The sequence below is a fragment of the Rhipicephalus microplus genome, chromosome 3, assembly GCF_043290135.1.
Source record: "Rhipicephalus microplus isolate Deutch F79 chromosome 3, USDA_Rmic, whole genome shotgun sequence".
Classification (NCBI taxonomy): domain Eukaryota; kingdom Metazoa; phylum Arthropoda; class Arachnida; order Ixodida; family Ixodidae; genus Rhipicephalus; species Rhipicephalus microplus.
The window spans coordinates 215334805-215352399 of NC_134702.1; positions in this window are offsets into that span (position 1 = coordinate 215334805).

The following is a 17595-nucleotide window of genomic DNA, read 5'->3' on the forward strand; positions in this document are numbered from 1 at the left end:
CAAGAGCCGAAGTATCGGCCCCCCGAACCGCACCACGAAAGCGTGGACAATTTAGAAGTGGTCCTTATTGGTGCGCCAGCGGACGCCGGCTGTGGTCCAAAGAACAAGACAGAGCCGAGAGTTGATAAACAAACAAAATTATATTCTCATTAACGGCAGATCAAAAACAATACACACGTATGCACACTCCACAATAGTTACATACAATTCGTCACCAATCAAACCAATCAATCAACGAACTACACAATACAATCAGCCACACTCAAAACAACGGACACAGACAACAATACGCACTACAATGCAGTCGCATGCATTGAACAACCAAGACACTTAAGGACTAAAGAGATAGAAAACCTATTCAGTCCAAAGTCCTTGGAACAAAAGTCTGAATGATACTCTTCCGAGAATCACTCACTCAAAGTCCAGCGTTGTTGTCGTTCCGTAGTTCTCGAAGTTTCTCTTCCAGGAAACTTCGCGTCCTCAAATGGCCACTCTCCAAGCTTCAAACTTCTTCGCCGGAAATCCGTCGGCTTCACACACGCAGCTGTTGCCCGCGTCTTCGCTCGATAGCGGTAAACCCACGCTCTTGCCTGTAGCTCGAGCCGTCCCTATGGACCAAAAACTTCGCCGACTACACGGCGGACTCTCTACGCACTCCGGCGCTCACTTCCGTCTCCTCCTGCTTCGTCCCTACGAACGAAACCTTCGCCGACTACACGGCGGAATCCCTACGCGCTCCGGCGTTAACTTCCGTCACCTCCTGATTTCTCGTCTCGGCTGCTCGGTTAAATACCTTGCGCGCGACTTTCCAGATCTTTCTCGTCATTTCGTCGGCGCGATACGCAGCGAAGGCTGGGGAGAGGCGAGACGGTTTGTCTGCCCTCCGCGTCGGATGACTCAGCTCGGTCTGACCCCGCCCCGTTCGTTCGAGAAAAATCGCGGTCTTGTTGGGCCGCCGATGTGGGGTGAGGAGGATCGTCTGCGAAGCCGTGCTTCTGCGGGGAGAGCGCGCGCCCGGGAGCCCTGGATGTTTGCTTTCTTTCTTTTTTTTTTTTCCTTTTTACCTCGCGGCGTTTCTGCCGCCCGTTGTCGCAAGTATTTGGCGGCGCGCTCTTGTTTAGCGCTCGTTCTGTGACAGTAGGACACTGGATGGTCAGATCAAACTGTTCATTTGGGCGAGCGAAACGGAAAGTTAGGTTACAGTAGCAGGCTTGCACTGATAGCGGCAAACAGAGCGTCGGCCTTCAATAAACTGAGAAGCGCTGAAGAGTGTCAGCATTTACACACTTGCCGTCGAACATTCTAGCGTTATCCCTAGCGACGATGCAGGTTGCAGAATAATCTGAGCTGCTCGCGAAGGAGGCGTAACCCTAACAAAAAGATCTACTGCAGTGCTGAAGCTTCTCGAGCACTTTAGGTGCGGTTTGCGCTGAGAATGGCGTACAGCGTAATGGGATGATAAGAAAACTAGAGGCAGGAACCTGCCAATATGAAAGTGGGCGAAAATTGGTGGCGTCGTAAGTCTGGCCGTCCGTTCAACGAATGCTCCGGCTTGTTCAGGCCCCTAAACAAAAGTCACAGTTTTCTGAGTGATAGATATGTGAGGTTTAACGTTCTAAAAGCACCATATGATTACGCGAGCTCCCTTAGTGAAGGGCTCCGGAAATTTTGACCACCCAGGGTTATTTAACGTGCACCCAAATTCGAGCACGTGGGCCTACAGCATTTTCGCCTCCATCGAAAATGCAGTCGCCACAGCTTGGATTCGATCCCGTAACCTGCGGGTCAGCAGCCGAGTACTTTAGTCACTAGACCACCTCGGCGGGGGACACTTTCTTCTTTAGTACCTTGATCAGGCGTGCGACGTCAGCAAAATTCCACATTAGTCTGCTAAACTAAAAACAGAGGCCACAAAGCTTCCAACGTCGTTCGCAGAGGTCGGCACAGGAAAATTCATGACGACGCGGATTTTTCTCCGGATCGGGACGAACACCTGAAGAATCGACAGGCGTCCGAGAACAGTGAGACTGTAGCTGTGTCATCGCATAACCCAAATGGCATTACTTCAAACAGATATAACCCGTCGCGAGTTATAAATGCGGTCTTTTCAGGGTCTAGATCATGAATTGATATCTGCTAGTAGCCGGAACGAAGGTCAATAGAAGAAAAATAATTTGCTCTACTAAGGCAACCAAGAGCGTCAGTTATCTCTGGCAGGGGATACACGTCTTTTTTGTTACTTTGTTACTTTGTAGCGAGAGGTACTAGGATAGATACGCAGCACCTCCACCAAAATGATACGGGGAGAAAGTTGTTAAACTATAAATTTACACACAACGGCCGGCGAACAAGGTCAAGCCCAGTCTGCATGGGGTAGCAGTAAACTTCGTCTTCTTCCCTACGATGTACATATATGCTGCCGCGTAGCAATTTGATAGGTTGTGAACGTGCATTTTGTGGAAATTTAATGGGTTGTACAGTTGTTTAAAGCATGGTGAAAGTTTGTGAGAAATGTGTGGTGTACATAGCGGGTTTATTCTGTGTCTGATATTCTAAAATACAGTAGGTGGTGTAGTTTAGGGCAGTGCTGCAGACTGCGCACTGTGTGTAGTGTGGTCAAACGCGCGCTCATCTATATTTTTTTATATGAAAAACTTTTCGAAAAGGGGTCTCATGTGATAGGTGAATTGCCCGTTTGAAAAGTGCGCCTCTCGGTCAGCATGACTCAAGAAGGAAAGCAGACGAGGGCACGCTGCAGCACAAGTAAGCGTGACTGTGTTGACCTAAAGAGGATCCTCCACGGGGTTTCCGAAGAAAGAAGCACTACTGCAGAAATGGAGAACGGGAGTGGCGGCTGAGACGTGGCCTGGGCGTAGTGGAGGAAATAAGGCTACCCATGCGCAGGAGTGGCGGCTGTGTTTCTAAGGCGAGGCCGTTGCGGCCTCCCACTTGGACGACTTGCCGAGTGTCAACCACCATCCGGCGTCAGCCGGGCTGCTCGGGTCTGTCATTGGTCTGGCGTTGACCAGGCATTTCGTTCGGCGTCAACAGGGCACTTCTCATCTGGCCCCGGTTCTAAGTGCACCGCCGAAAAAGAACGCTGACAAGGCGCTAACCTCGGGTCCACCGACGCTACATGTCCTCCGAGCTACACCGCGACCCCAACGGCGTCTCGCCACATCAGACCTTGCTTTGTGCACATGTGCATCAACAGAACGGTGACCGTCACTTGACATTTCTTCTGAACGCTTGCATTTAGATGTCAGCCCCTAGTCTTCTTAACTATCACTCTTTGGCATTTTACTATTTTCTTTGTCATTTTATACTCTTTCTTTTATGCCAATAGAACGAGTGTTAGTTTTTTTTTCGCGAACAGGGTCTCGTTTCTTCCTCCTCGATGATGGTTCTGTCATCGGTTCGTACCCACAAGAACCCACACGAAAGCGTGTTGATAAGTAGCCTAGTGACAGTCATTGAACTTGTACAGGATTTCTGTCTCTCGGAAAGCCATCACACATCCGCATTGCTCACAGCATATATCCAGAGACCCGCCTGTGTGGAAACGAGGAGCTGGTATGTTATCCCGTACCATGTCATCCGTCTCTCCTTTGTCTCGTCTGTGCCGTCCTCTCATGTTTTATGTTCATCCCATCTGTCGCATGTAGCAACCACTACAGGACGGGGTACATCGCACATCACACCTGCTATTTACTCAATGGAAGGATCAACGTGCCTTATTATAACCGCTGACTAATTTTACTATTATCGGCTGAGTTCTACATACAGATATAAAATAAGACAATACATACATATGTTGAAAACCCTAGCACATTTGGGAACAAAGAACCACTACTATAAAACGATACAAAAGAGCATTGTAAAGTTGGCACACCCCATTAGAGTTTTGGTATACAGCGTTTATTTTTTTAACATCAATGTTAGACCATTTTCAGTCAATCAATTTCAATTTGTTTTGCTGTCACTCAGCGGCACATGGGTCTATGTTTATACAAGAAAACTACTTTTATTGTTCCTGGCGTTGTGTTCTAGCATGCTTTTTTGCAGCCTATTGTATGCTTTTATTCTGCACTAATACTGTGTTTTCAGGTTTCTGTTTGTGAGCTGTTTTTCTTTGCTGCTACCCATATTCTTTAGAGTACTTTTGGCTACGGACTAGTCAAGCCGCCCCTTGGCAGTTTTTATTCCTTTGTCCTCCATCTGAAAGTTTGAACACGTTAGAAATAAAATTTGTATTTATTTTATTTTGTTTATCGTAGCACCTGCACCTTTTTTGTGCATCATTGCGTGAACGTTTGGCTAATTTACACGAAGCTGAAAAACGCGTTTTATCATGGTAACGACTTTTTATTGTGAGACACGTGAATGTAGGGCGTTAAGTGCAGTGGTGTCTTTTGCGTAACGTTTTCGCCAGATGTCACATTTCCTTGCTTACCCCGAAGTATTCATTCACAAGAGCCTGGACACACATCTGAAAGGCAGCCGGCTTTGTTCAAATGTTTTTCTTAGAGTGCAAGGCCCTCTTAAAGGTTATAGTGCAAGGATATTATTTTTTTATTTTTAGTTAGTACATGCTGCCAATTTTATTATGGATTATTGTACGAAGAGCACAACGTATAAGAAAGTTTTATTGCATTATAAATTCAAGCCAAATAACAGAACACTTTTTTGGCTCAAGAGAATGAATTATTCAATATAAAAAAACACCGAGCCTGCGCGGAAGGCACTGCACAGTCACAGCGAAAGCTAGAACAGCGGCCTTTCAGAGCTTTTCAAACACTCATTGAGTAACTACTGCAAGCACACCTACTTGATACACACTAGGATAATAAATATTTTGGGGGTTAGTAGGCCGGCATTCGCTATAATATTTTTTGTCAATCTTCTGAAAAGGGTTGTATCCGCTAAACATTCGCATTTAATTTAGCGTCAATTGTTCACGCTGTGGCTGCAATGACGAGGATTTATGACTGAAGTGAGTATGCACCAATAGGGAACAAGAACAAGATTTTATAATGGGTTGGAGTATTGGTCGACCCACTCGTTACGCTATTCGCATTTTTCTACGAATGCTTGTTCTTTCACTGTTTCAAAACGCTTCATAAATCGTATCGAAGCGATTGCTTTCCCGACATCAAGCCTGCCTAAGGCAACTTTGCCAACAAGTCCCAAGCACCGGTGTGGCTCAGTGGTAGAATACTGGGCTGCCACCCAGCGGACCTGGTTCAAGCTCCACCGTGTCATTGGTGCTGTTTTTTTTTCTAATTTCGTTCAATGTCGTTACGAACACCAGCAGCGGCGGCGACGAACAACTCGCATGACCCGAGCTGTGATCACATAATAGCATTCGCTGTAAGTATTCACATATGCAAAACATCCATAAAAACTGTGAACCAGCGATTCAAAACACTGACACATCATAACACACGAACATAGTTACGATTAGGTTATACAATCAGCCACACGTGCATAAACTTTACCAAAAAAGTACAAAAGAGGCATACTTAGCAATATTATTTTGTGGCATGTGGGTAGCGGTAGAAGAACTAAGGGTAAGAACAATCGTTAACAAATTCTGCAAATTGTTCGTAGTTTTATGTATGTGTGTCATGTCATTACTTTGCAAGTTTTACTGCCCTATGGCTAACGGGAAAAGAGAAACAAAACTTCGCAGCTGTGAATGACTGCTCAAAAGTTTTGTGCTATATCGAAGCACTGGAACAACACATGCGCATGCTCTACTCAGTTCACTGCGGCCTGTCGTCTGCTCTTGGTCCCTTTTTTGGTGCGTCACCTATCCAGCGGTGATCTGCCATTGCGGAAAGTCGAAAAGTGTGTAGTATGTTGCAAAAAAGCCGAAAAAATTAAGAGCGTGTAACACCAGTCCTAAAGGGCATTCCGACTGTATAATTTTTATAAATACAAAAATAACGGTAAGGGCCCTTTCCGTTACAATCATAGAGCGAAAAATAGCATTATTACAGTTCATTGATGCGTGGCGCGTAACGTCCCAAAGCCAATATATGAATATGAGGGACACCGTAGTGGAGAGCTCCGGAAATTTCGATCACCTGGGATTCTTTAGCGTGCACCCGAATCTGAGCACATGTGCCTACAGGATTTTCGCCTTCATTCAAAAATCAGTCGCTGCAGCTGGGATTCGATCCCGTGACCTGCGGGCCAGCGGCCAAGTACCTCAGCTGCTAGACTACCACGGCCGGGCAAAACGTTGTTACAGTTACCAATTACTGAATAACCTAATTAGTTAGCAACTTGTTAGTGTTAATGCGTCACTAGTTAGTGGTAACTTCCCAAGGCAGATTGATACACTGCCGCATGTTTTTGAAGATGTGCCATCAGATCGAGTTAAGGCATTTTCTGTGTCGGATGATGTGCTTTCAGCATCACAAGCAACAACGTTTGTTTGAGTGACCTCTTGTGCCCCCTGTCCAGGTTTTGTCTTGCAGATAGATTGAGCTATACTATTGTAACACGCTAAAAAGATTAGCTTATTGTGACTCGTTCACTTCTTAAGCTCATCCACGGCTCTACTCCCGTGTAGGCAGTTAATATCAACCCAGTAGGTTTTCCTCTCTATTCGTTTTAAGCTAGGTTACTTTGCAGGAGACAAAGACGTGTGTATTTTGCTAGTCCTTGTCACGACCAAAAAACTCCGCCTCTATCTGACCACATATCGAAGCTTAAAAGCATCATCAACAAGTCGCTTGCCTCATCCGACAAACGCGAGCTTCAAGACCTTCTTGTGCGCTGTGCTTCCGTCTCCGACTTTGTACAACCCGAACATCTGCCTTCACCACCACAATCCCCATTGCACCCCTGCATTAATACCGAAGCTGGAGCCCCAATTGACCAATCCTTATCGCATAACTTCCATGGTGAAGAAAGTAATCGATGATCAAGGAAAGGAAATTCACCAAAAGAGTGTCTTTCACAGAGTCCTGTGTTACTTGTGCTGCTCCAGTTATACTGGTAAAAGAAATAACGATTCGTGAGAGCTATGTGTGGACTCTAGACGTCCAAATGCATAAACAAAAAATGACGTGTATCCATTGTCATGATAGACAATGCAATAAACTGCTTACACTCCGCCTGGTACTTCTCATCTGTCGATGTGCGCTTAGGCTACCGGCAAATACCTATGAACCCACAAGACGAACAGAAGACTACCTTGACTAAGCTAAACTGGCTTTCTGATTTTGATGCAATGCCCTACGATTTGTTCAATGATCTGGTAACCTTGGAGCAATTCATAGGCATGATCTGTCACAGACGCCGGTAGGAAAACATGCATGTGCTATTTCGACGGCGTGGTTATTTACGGCCGGACATTCCAGGAGCACAACCAACGACTTCAAAGTATTTTCGAGTGCATCCACTCAGCGCAACTGATTTTTAACTGAAAAAAGTGTTACTTTCGCAAGCGTCCAACACTTTACTTGGTTTTCTACCGACGTGGAAGGTATCCGTCCAGACCCTGGGAAGCTTTCTGCAGTCCGCGACTTCGCACAACGAAATACAGAGAAAGACGTCTGCAGCTTCTACGGACCGTGCTGGTATTTCCACCTTAGATAAAGGACTTTGCACATTTAGCTTATTCACTCACGTCACTGCTTTACAAGGACCAACCATATACATGGACTGCTTATTGCGAGCCTGCGCTCGACGAGCTGAAGGTTTTACTCACTTCTGCTCTAATGATAGGCTACTTTCTTACTGAGGCACCGGTATAGCTTTACACCGATTCTAATAGTGTGGGAATTGGGGCGGTACTTGCCCCGCTCAAACGCACACAGTTGACGCTGGCAAGTGGACACACTTGTACACAGTTGAAGCTGGCAAGTGATCACTTATGCAAGCCGTATACTCACAAAGGCAGAACGTAACTATGCCGTCACCGAAGCGAAATTTCTCGCATTCGTTTTCGTCATTCAAATGTTTCCAACATGCATCTACAGCCGCCGCTTTCAGGTAGTCACCGACTACCATTTATTTTGCTGGTTGGCTGAAATATGCAACCCCGTGAGCAGTTTAGCTGCGGATCTTTACGACTGCAGAAGTACGACTTTTCTATCACGTACAAAACCGGTTGCTGTCACACTAATGTTGACTATTTATCTAGAATTTCATCTGCAAACACTCGAGATGGGGACGATTACTCCGAGGAATATCTTTTTAGATATCCGTGGTCTCCCCGATGTGGTGGCCTTCAAGCGAAAACAAGAGCAAGATTCTTCAATAAGGACACTTATTCCTTCCAGTTGATCAGCTCCGCGATTTTCATCTTTCGCTATACCCACAATTTCACTGTACAAAAAGTACTCTACCGGTGAAAACGCTCCACTCCTCCTCGTCGAGTCTCAAAATCTTTAACCCGAGATCCTGTGCGCCGTGAACTGTGGTAGCTCATCAGGTCGCCAGTGCCTCTAGGACACTGCACCGAGTCCGTCAGTGTTTAACTTGCTCAGTACATGGAAGACGGCAAAACAGTGCAATTTGAGCTGTTTTGTTTGCCAAGGTCACAAAGAGCCAGCGCCTTTAGTGCGCACTAAACGAAAATGACCTGAAATAACCTCAAAAACTGGGTAAACCATTTTTCTTCTAGCGCACTACCTTTCCTGCGTTTTTTTTACCACATACTATCGATGTAAAAATTTACTCTCGTGCTAACTGAGTTTTTGAATGTAGGGAGAGTAGTAATTATATACCCCAGTGAGGTTTTGAGCGAGTATAGAGAGAGTAAATTTTTACTGCCTTCACGAAGTTTTCGATGTGATATCTGGGAGTTATTTCTGGTGGTAAAAAATAAAAATTGACGGGTACATTCACCCAGAGTTGACAAATTTGTTAAATAGCAGAATTGATTGAAGTTATTAAACGGCGAAATTGGTGACACATTGATTCACATACAGACGAACACGCACACACAACAAATGCAGAATATAACACCACTCGAACAGACTGCAGGCGTTGCTCGACTGCACTTCGTCAATCCGGTATATATAGGCACGACGTTTTGACCAGCCGTGTAGTACCGTTAAGAAAGCTCTTTTTTTGCATCGATTAACAGCAACAGTTGAAGGTGCAAGTGTAAACTTAAGGTGGGCTGCAGGCAACTAATTGTAACACCGACCTTTTAAAATGAATCTACCCGATCTTACCTTTTTGATCATCCAATAATTACTTGGCACACCGGGCTCATGGCTCCACGCGTGTTAGCACTGCTGAGGCACAAGTCTATAAATATACCTAAGTACGCACAAACCGTGGTAGCTCAATGATTTTCGTTGAGCGACGGTGCACAAACACAGTAACAGCACGTAATCATCCCAACGAGCGTAGAAGAGCGGTCCATGCCTGCATACAAGCCGCTTACCGACGGCATGCTAGGCCTTTTCGAGGAGCACGGCTATCCGATGAAACACAGGTGGCGATCACAGAACACATCTCATGTGCGAATTTCGTCGTCATTTCAGACACAAATGAACACGTGACCGCTATTTTACGGGGACAGGGTGGTGTATGCATACTTCCAACGAAAGACCACCGTCCGGTTTTTTTTTTTCGTGCTCACTGGCAGCCGCTTGTTGGTTCCGTCTGCCTCTTATCGGCTTCGTGCTACATGTTTGAGAACAGTTGGTCATGAGGCGGGCAATTCGGGCAGCACTATACTCATGCAGACATCGCCTACTGTGGAACAAAATATATGCGATGCTTCTTTCACCTGCCCCGGCGACACACTCCCACTGGTCACCGGTGGTCGCGGCTCGGTGCCGACGACAGAGTAAAGCATTTTGCTTATTGCTTCTCCAGTTGGAAGCACCGACGATGACACCAAATTGATTTTGTTACAACTGGCAGATCTTTGCGATTCGGCTCGGAAGCGAGATATTCGCGACGTGCAGGTTCGGAGGCGCTCGGAAGCGCACGGTCACTCGATGATGTTGGAAACACGTGAGATCCATCAGCCCAACCAGACACACATATACCGAGCTTCATGCACCGTCTGTCTCCAAGGCCACCGCCGAGCAAAAGCCAACAATTTGCGAAAATATGCAGGACAACTTTGCACAGCAGGTTTTCTTTGTTTTTTTTTTCTTTTTTGAGAGCCTCCCCCCCCCGTCTTGTTTTTTTTTTGTTTACATAATGCTGTTCCCGCTTGTTGTGCTTGTGCTGCCCCCAGTTCCGGTAAAAGTGCATTGACTCGAGGTCAGTCCTGAGGCACGGCGATGCCAAAAAAAAAAACACAGAAAAACATCTGTGGTCCTCGCGTACCTTCAGAATTCACTGAGGGTGTCACAAGGGGGGTATGGGGCAAAAGCAGCCGAAGCAGCTGCACCTTGCAGTCACGTGGTAATAAACTCTGAAACGCAGGTTAAAAATCACGTGATAGAAAACTCACTACGCGGTGAAACTGGATTTTGACATCCTTTTACTACTTGACTGAGAGGTGGTGGTAAAACTATGTCATGTACCATCTTTTACTCCTACACGAGGTAGTAATTTTAAACGCGAGAGAGTTTTCAGAGGTCATGAGCCGCGAAAACCCCGAACTCGGATAGTTTTTGCCTACAGTGTGGTGCCTTGCGGCCAAGTAAACCACCAACCATTTTTCTTTATAAGATCGCCGTTGACTACTTGGGCCATCATTTAATCATCTACTGGATGTCTCTGCATTATAATTTTCGTGGACTACCTGACCTGATATACTGAGACTGCAGCACTCGTTCCGGATGCAGCTGCTGATGTCTCGCGGTTTTTAAATGTGAAACATTCCTTAACGAACTTAGGCGACTTTGAGCGCCTCTATCTATCTATACAGTATACAATACGGATGGGAGACTTTAATTCAAAGGTAGGGAAGAAGCAGGCTGCAGACCAGGCAGTAGGAGATTATGGAATTGGTACTAGAAACGCCAGAGGAGAGCTACTAGTAGAATTTGCAGAACGCAATAATTTATGGATTTTGAATACCTTCTACCGAAAACGAGGAAACCGCAAGTGGACATGGAGGAGCCCTAATGGCGAAAATAAGAACGAAATAGACTTTATAATGAGTGCACACCCAGGCATCGTGCAGGATGTGGAAGTGTGTGGCAAGGTGCGATGCAGTGACCATAGTATGGTACGGTCTCGAATTCACATAGACATGAGGAAGGAATGGGAGAAACTGATACGCAAGAAGCCAATCAATGAGCTAGCACTGAGAGGGAAAGTACAGGAATTCAGGGTCTCACTTCAAAACAGGTACTCGGCTCTTAGTGAGGAAACCAACCTTAGCGTAGATACAATGAATGATAATCTGACGAGTATCATTACGGAGTATGCAGTGCAAGTTGGAGGCAGGGTAGTTAGACAGGACACTGGCAAGCTTTCCCAGGAAACGAAGATCTCATTAAGAAGCGTCGAATCATGAAAGTCTCAAGTACAATAAACAAAATAGAACTAGCAGAGCTTTCGAAGTTGAATAATAGGCGTAAGGTATCCGACGTAAGAATTTATAACATGGAGAGAATTGAACACGCGCTGAGACACGGAGGGAGCGTCAAAGCAGTGAAGAGGAAACTTGGGATAGGCAAAAATCGGATGTATGCACTAAAGAACAAAGAAGGCAAAATAACTACCAATATGGAGAGGATAGTTAAAATAGCGGAGGAGTTTTACAGAAATCTGTACAGTAGCCGGGACAACCACGACTTTAATACTATAGGAACTAGCAGTAACCCAGATGACACGCCACCAGTAATGATAGAAGAAGTCAGAAAATTTTTGGAGAGCATTGAAAGAGGTAAAGCTGCTGGTGAGGATCAGGTAACATCAAATCTGCTGAAAGATGGCGGACAGATTGTGTTAGAAAAACTAGCCACCCTGTTTACGAGGTGTCTCCTGACGGGAAGAGTACCAGAGTCTTGGAAAAACGCTTACATCATCTTAATACATAAGAAAGGATATGACAAGGACTTGAAGAACTACAGGCCGATTAGCTTGCTCTCTGTAGTATACAAGCTATTTACAAAAGTAATTGCTAACAGAGTAATGAAAACATTAGAATTTAATCAACCAAAGGAACAAGCAGGATTTCAAACAGGCTACTCAACAATCGACCACATTCATACTATCAATCAGGTAATAGAGAAATGCTCAGAATATAACCAACCACTGTACGTAGTCTTCATAGATTACGAGAAGGCGTTTGATTCAGTAGAAATATCAGCCGTCATGCAGACATTGCGGAATCAGGGCGTCGATGAAGTATATATAAACATTTTGGAAGAAATCTACAGGGGATCAACTGCTACCACGGTGCTTCATAAATAAAGCAACAGAATACTAATCAAGAAGGGTGTAATGCAGGGGGACACGATCTCCCCAATGCTATTTACCGCGTGCTTACAGGAGGTTTTCAGAAGCCTAGAATGGGAACAGTTAGGAATAAGGGTTAATGGAGAGTACCTCATTAACCTGCGCTTCGCCGATGACATTGCATTGCTTAGTAACTCAGGGGACGAATTGCAACTCATGATGACGGAGATAGACAAGGAGAGCAGAAAGGTGGGTCTTAAAATGAATCTGCAGAAAACGAAAGTAATGTACAACAACCTCGAAAAAGAGCAGCGCTTCGAGATAGCTAATAGTGCACTTCAAGTTATAAAAAACTATGTCTACTTAGGGCAGGTAATAACCGCGGAGCTGAACCACGAGACTGAAGTAACTAGAAGAATAAGAATGGGGTGGAGCACATTTGGCAAGCACTCTCAAATTATGAAAGGTAGATTGCCACTATCCCTCAAGAGAAAGGTATATAACAGCTGTATCTTGCCAGCACTTAGTTACGGAGCAGAAACCTGGAAACTTACAAAGAGGGCTCAGCTTAAATTGAGAACGACGCAGCGAGCAATGGAAAGAAAAATGGTAGGTGGAACCTTAAGAGGCAAGAAGAGAGGAGAGTGGATTATGGAACAAACGGGGGTTAAGGCTATCATTGCTGAAATCAAGAAGAAGAAATGGACATGGGCCGGGCATGTAGCGCGTAGACAGGATAACCGCTGGTCATTAAGGGTAACTAACTGGATTCCCAGAAAAGGCAAGCGGATTAGGGGGAGACAGAAGGTTAGGTGGGCAGACGAGATTAAGAAGTTTGTGTGTATAAATTGGCAGCAGCAAGCATAGGACCGGGTTAACTGGCAGAACATGGGAGAGGCCTTTGTCCTGCAGTGGACGTAGTCAGGCTGATGATGATGATGATGATGATCTATCTATCTATCTGTCTATCTATCTATCGTTCTATCTATCTATCTATCTATCTATCTATCTATCGTTCTATCTATCTATCTATCTATCTATCTATCTATCCATCTACCTATCTATCTGTCTGTCTGTCTGTCTGTCTTTCTATCTATCTATCTAGCCGCTTACGCCTTTTAGCTCCCCTGGCCGTTGTGATAATCATATCGATACCAAACTTAGTATGGCATAACATAACTGTATAAAGAACATATTTGACTAGTCATACCATGAAAATCATGATATTTATGTTGCAAAACTGGTATGTTTCAAAACTGGTACGATATGACATGATTGCATGGTGTACACAAGTGACTGACCCTAACATGAAAACATGACATGCTTGTCATGTAGCAACGTGACTACATGCCACGCTCATGATGTGCTCACGGCCGTTTCGATTGCTTCACTTATATGAAATTAGGTATTACGGGACTTGAATGGATGATGAAGGTATGATGCTGGTGCAAACATGATAAATATAAGATGCGTGTCATGTAACAACTCCACTACATGTTACGCTCATGGAGCGCTCGCGGCCATTTCGTTAGCTTCACAAGTCCCAAACTCAATATTACGTGATGTCAATGGATGACGAAGATATGTGACTGGTGCAAACGTGATAATCTTGAGACGCGTGTCTCGTGAGAAGATGACTACGTGACCCTGGGAAGGCACCTATACATTTCATCGTATGTATGTGTCCAATGATCACAACTATTGGAAGTCGGTTTTGCCATTTGTTACGTACGCATACAATAGGCCGAGGCACGAAGTCACGGAGTATGCGCCTTTTTTCTTGCTCAACGCTAGCCATCCCCAAAGCTTTAAAACACGATGCTTTTTGGTCTAGACACGAAGGCTGCTCAATAACCCAAACATAATGGCACGCGAAGGAAGCTCGTTTATTGGCTCGGCTCGGAACTATTTCGTCAAAAGACCATGCCAACAGTCGTTCTGACACTCAACAAATGGTCCCGCCGCGGTGGTCTGGTCGCTAAGGTACTCGGCTGCTGACTCACACATCGTGGGATCGAATCCCGGCTGTGGTGGCTGCATTTCCGATGGAGGCGGAAATGTTGTAGGCCCGTGTGCTCAGATTTGGGTGCACGTTAAAGATCCCCAGGTAGTCGAAATTTCTGGAGCTCTCCACTACGGCGTCTCTCCTAATCATATGGTTTTCGGACGTTAAACACCTTATATAAATCAATCAATCACTCGACAAATGCCTGTCACATTATTCTCACTTTATCTCATTTTCTGTACTATTTTGGGCAATGAAGTATGATATGTCGACTAGCATTGTTCCAGATTAAAGGTCATCAAACACAAACACCTTTCGCTTCTTTCTGTATTCGTACATATGCCTCCTCTGTACGCTCATCATTGAGCATGACACTCCACAAAACGATAAGAAAAACAAATGCCATAATATACGTTGGGAACAAAATTTAACATCTTTTCATATTATAGATTTCAAAAAGAAGACTGGGTCATTCGCATAGCTTAAAAAATATTTAGTGTAATTATCTTTGCCCGAAACGGCGAGGCTTGTACAGACGCAATCTGATAAACACTAAGCTTGTCAATAGATGTGATACAAAGATTTGTGTGAGTACTTGAACAAATAAATTACCAACAACAGTCGTAGACATTGACTCTGAAACGAAATTCTGTTACATACGGGCTTTTATTGTTTTGTGCTGGCTATTACAAAAGACAGGGTAGAAGGGCAATACAATTCACAACGGTGGTTTGCTGACGGAGCTCGGCTGCTAACTCCAAGGTCACCGCTTCTGTGTCGGTTGTGGCTACGCATTTCCTTGTAAGCGAAATACAAGAGCCTCGTATACTGCACAACGTAAATGCATTTGGAAGATACCCACACGGTCGAAATTTCCAGAGCACTGTACTGTGGCGAGCTTCGTTATCATATCGCCCCGCCGCGGTGGTCTTGTGGCTAAGGTACTCGGCTGCTGACCCGCAGGTCGCGGGTTCGAATCCCGGCTGCGGCGGCTGCATTTCCGATGGAGGCGGAAATGTTGTAGGCCCGTGTGCTCAGATTTGGGTGCACGTTAAAGAACCCCAGGTGGTCGAAATTTCCGGAGCCCTCCACTACGGCGTCTCTCATAATCAAATGGTGGTTTTGGGACGTTAAACCCCACATATCGATCAATCATTCGTCATCATATCATCGCCTTGGCCCGTAGAGTCCAAGAAATTATTAATACAGTGGATATTGCGAAAGAGCGATGACAACTACCAAACATCTTCCTAAAATGCAAAAGGTAATCGCATAAGTTATTCACCTTGCAATTGAGATTCGAAAATCACGCATGCATTGAAGTGCAATCCGCTACCCCTGAAACTTTCTTTCAGCTTGAAAATCTCGCATGCTATGTTAGCGAGCAGCATTATAGAGCACAGCTTACAAACAGTAGCGGTTCGTTCAGCGAATCAAGACATACTGAGTAGCTTCTCGATATCTTCAGAGCCATCTATCAGGCTTCGAAGCCCATCTATATGCATAGCAACAGCAAGTTTGTCGACGTGACGATATAGGCGTAGAAAAATCGCTGATTTACATCTTAAAAGTGTTACAAAAAGAGCCCATGTTTCCGCTCTTAACATCTGACGCGATGCGTAGCCAAATAATTCGTTGAAATTTTGTTGGCAATATGTATTCTTTTTCTCTTTATTTTCTGACGAACACTCTTTAACGTATTTACGCAGAAGACGTGTGCGATCTGTTCCCAGCAAGGTCAGCATGTATGTGAGTGCTTGCATCCCGGTTTTATGGTATGCGTCCTCTTCAGTTCGCCAGTGACTCTCGCTTCATAAAGCACCGAATTCAGAGGTAAGAAAAGTAGATTGCACAGAAATCAGTAAGACAGGCGTGTCACTTGACATTTTCAGTTTACTCTTGTCGAGGTGAAATGCCTTTGAAGAATTTGAAAGCGCGTTTGTGCTTCAGCAGTGTGCACTGAATAGGAAGCAAACAGAAGCAAAGACATGGCTATTCAGGTCCATAAATTGAAATCCGAACTCAGACTGAAGGCTAGAGAGTTTTGAGAGTGGGACTTGAAAGTAATGCACGATGAAGCCCTTCTATTATGAGCCGGTGCGATAAAGACGAGTAGTCTGTAGGCGCTCAGATTTCGCTTGTTTTGAGACCTTTCGCAAAGTAGAGATAGCAACGTTGACTCATTGTATTGACACGACAGAAGTAGACTTGGATGAATGCACGACTGTTGCCGTGGCGAAGTAGGTGAATAAGTAAGATACGTTTGCTTTGGATGTTTGGCTTGTGACAACATGTGCTATGAGTTCGGAAAAGTATTCAACCTCCCGGGCAGCCAAAATACGATGATCAAAATACGATGAAACAAATCATGCACCACAACTGCATTGCATCTCCGAATGCTCTGCGCAAGCTCCTATATAGTGTAGCATTAGTATGTGGCAAACAAATCGAGTACATAAACAACCAAGTACACAAAAAAAAGAAACGATTGGCGCCAAATTTTTGTTTGTTTTCTAATATACAGTTCAGTTTTTTTTGCGCGACACACCATGATATTACGCAATACTCTACCCTTAAGTGTGTTGTTTGAGGTTTATTCATTGTGATGGTGTATAGGCAGCAATTTTTGTATAACAGAAATATTTGTACGTAAGCGTCGCTCATGCATTCTCGTGCACGTTTAGGATATCGAACATGCTTTGTTACTAAGTCTTAAACATATATGAAGGGGTCGCTATGCAATGTTTTAGGTTACACATATGGAAAGAAAACAAGTTTATGATGCTTCTTAGCTCAGATTGATAGGTTTGTTTATTATGCAAACTGTGCTATGAGCGCGATGCCCGTAATGAAACCTCAAAAATAGTTGTTTTAATTTATTATACATGACATGAAACACAGCCAGAAGTCATCTTTGCATAAAAGAGATAGAGCCACGACGTAGTGCAAACAAAGCACTTGCCTTATCTATAGCGCTGCAGCCAACCATATTTATCGCGTGACCTGGACGTTTTATCCCACGTGAGTTACCCTACCACAGTTAGTCAGGAGCAGCATTCCACTCTTTGCCTTTTATTACCTTACAAGAACCGTGTGCTGGTCTCTTAGCTTGGGCGCAGCTCTTAGGCGCCCGCTCATGAGTTGAGGAATGTCGAAGTTGGTGTTGGCGTTGCTAGCGTGACCAGTAGAGGACAAAAGAGAGCGAACACGGAATCTCGCTGTCACGTATCATTGGGCTGTAACCGCGCTTC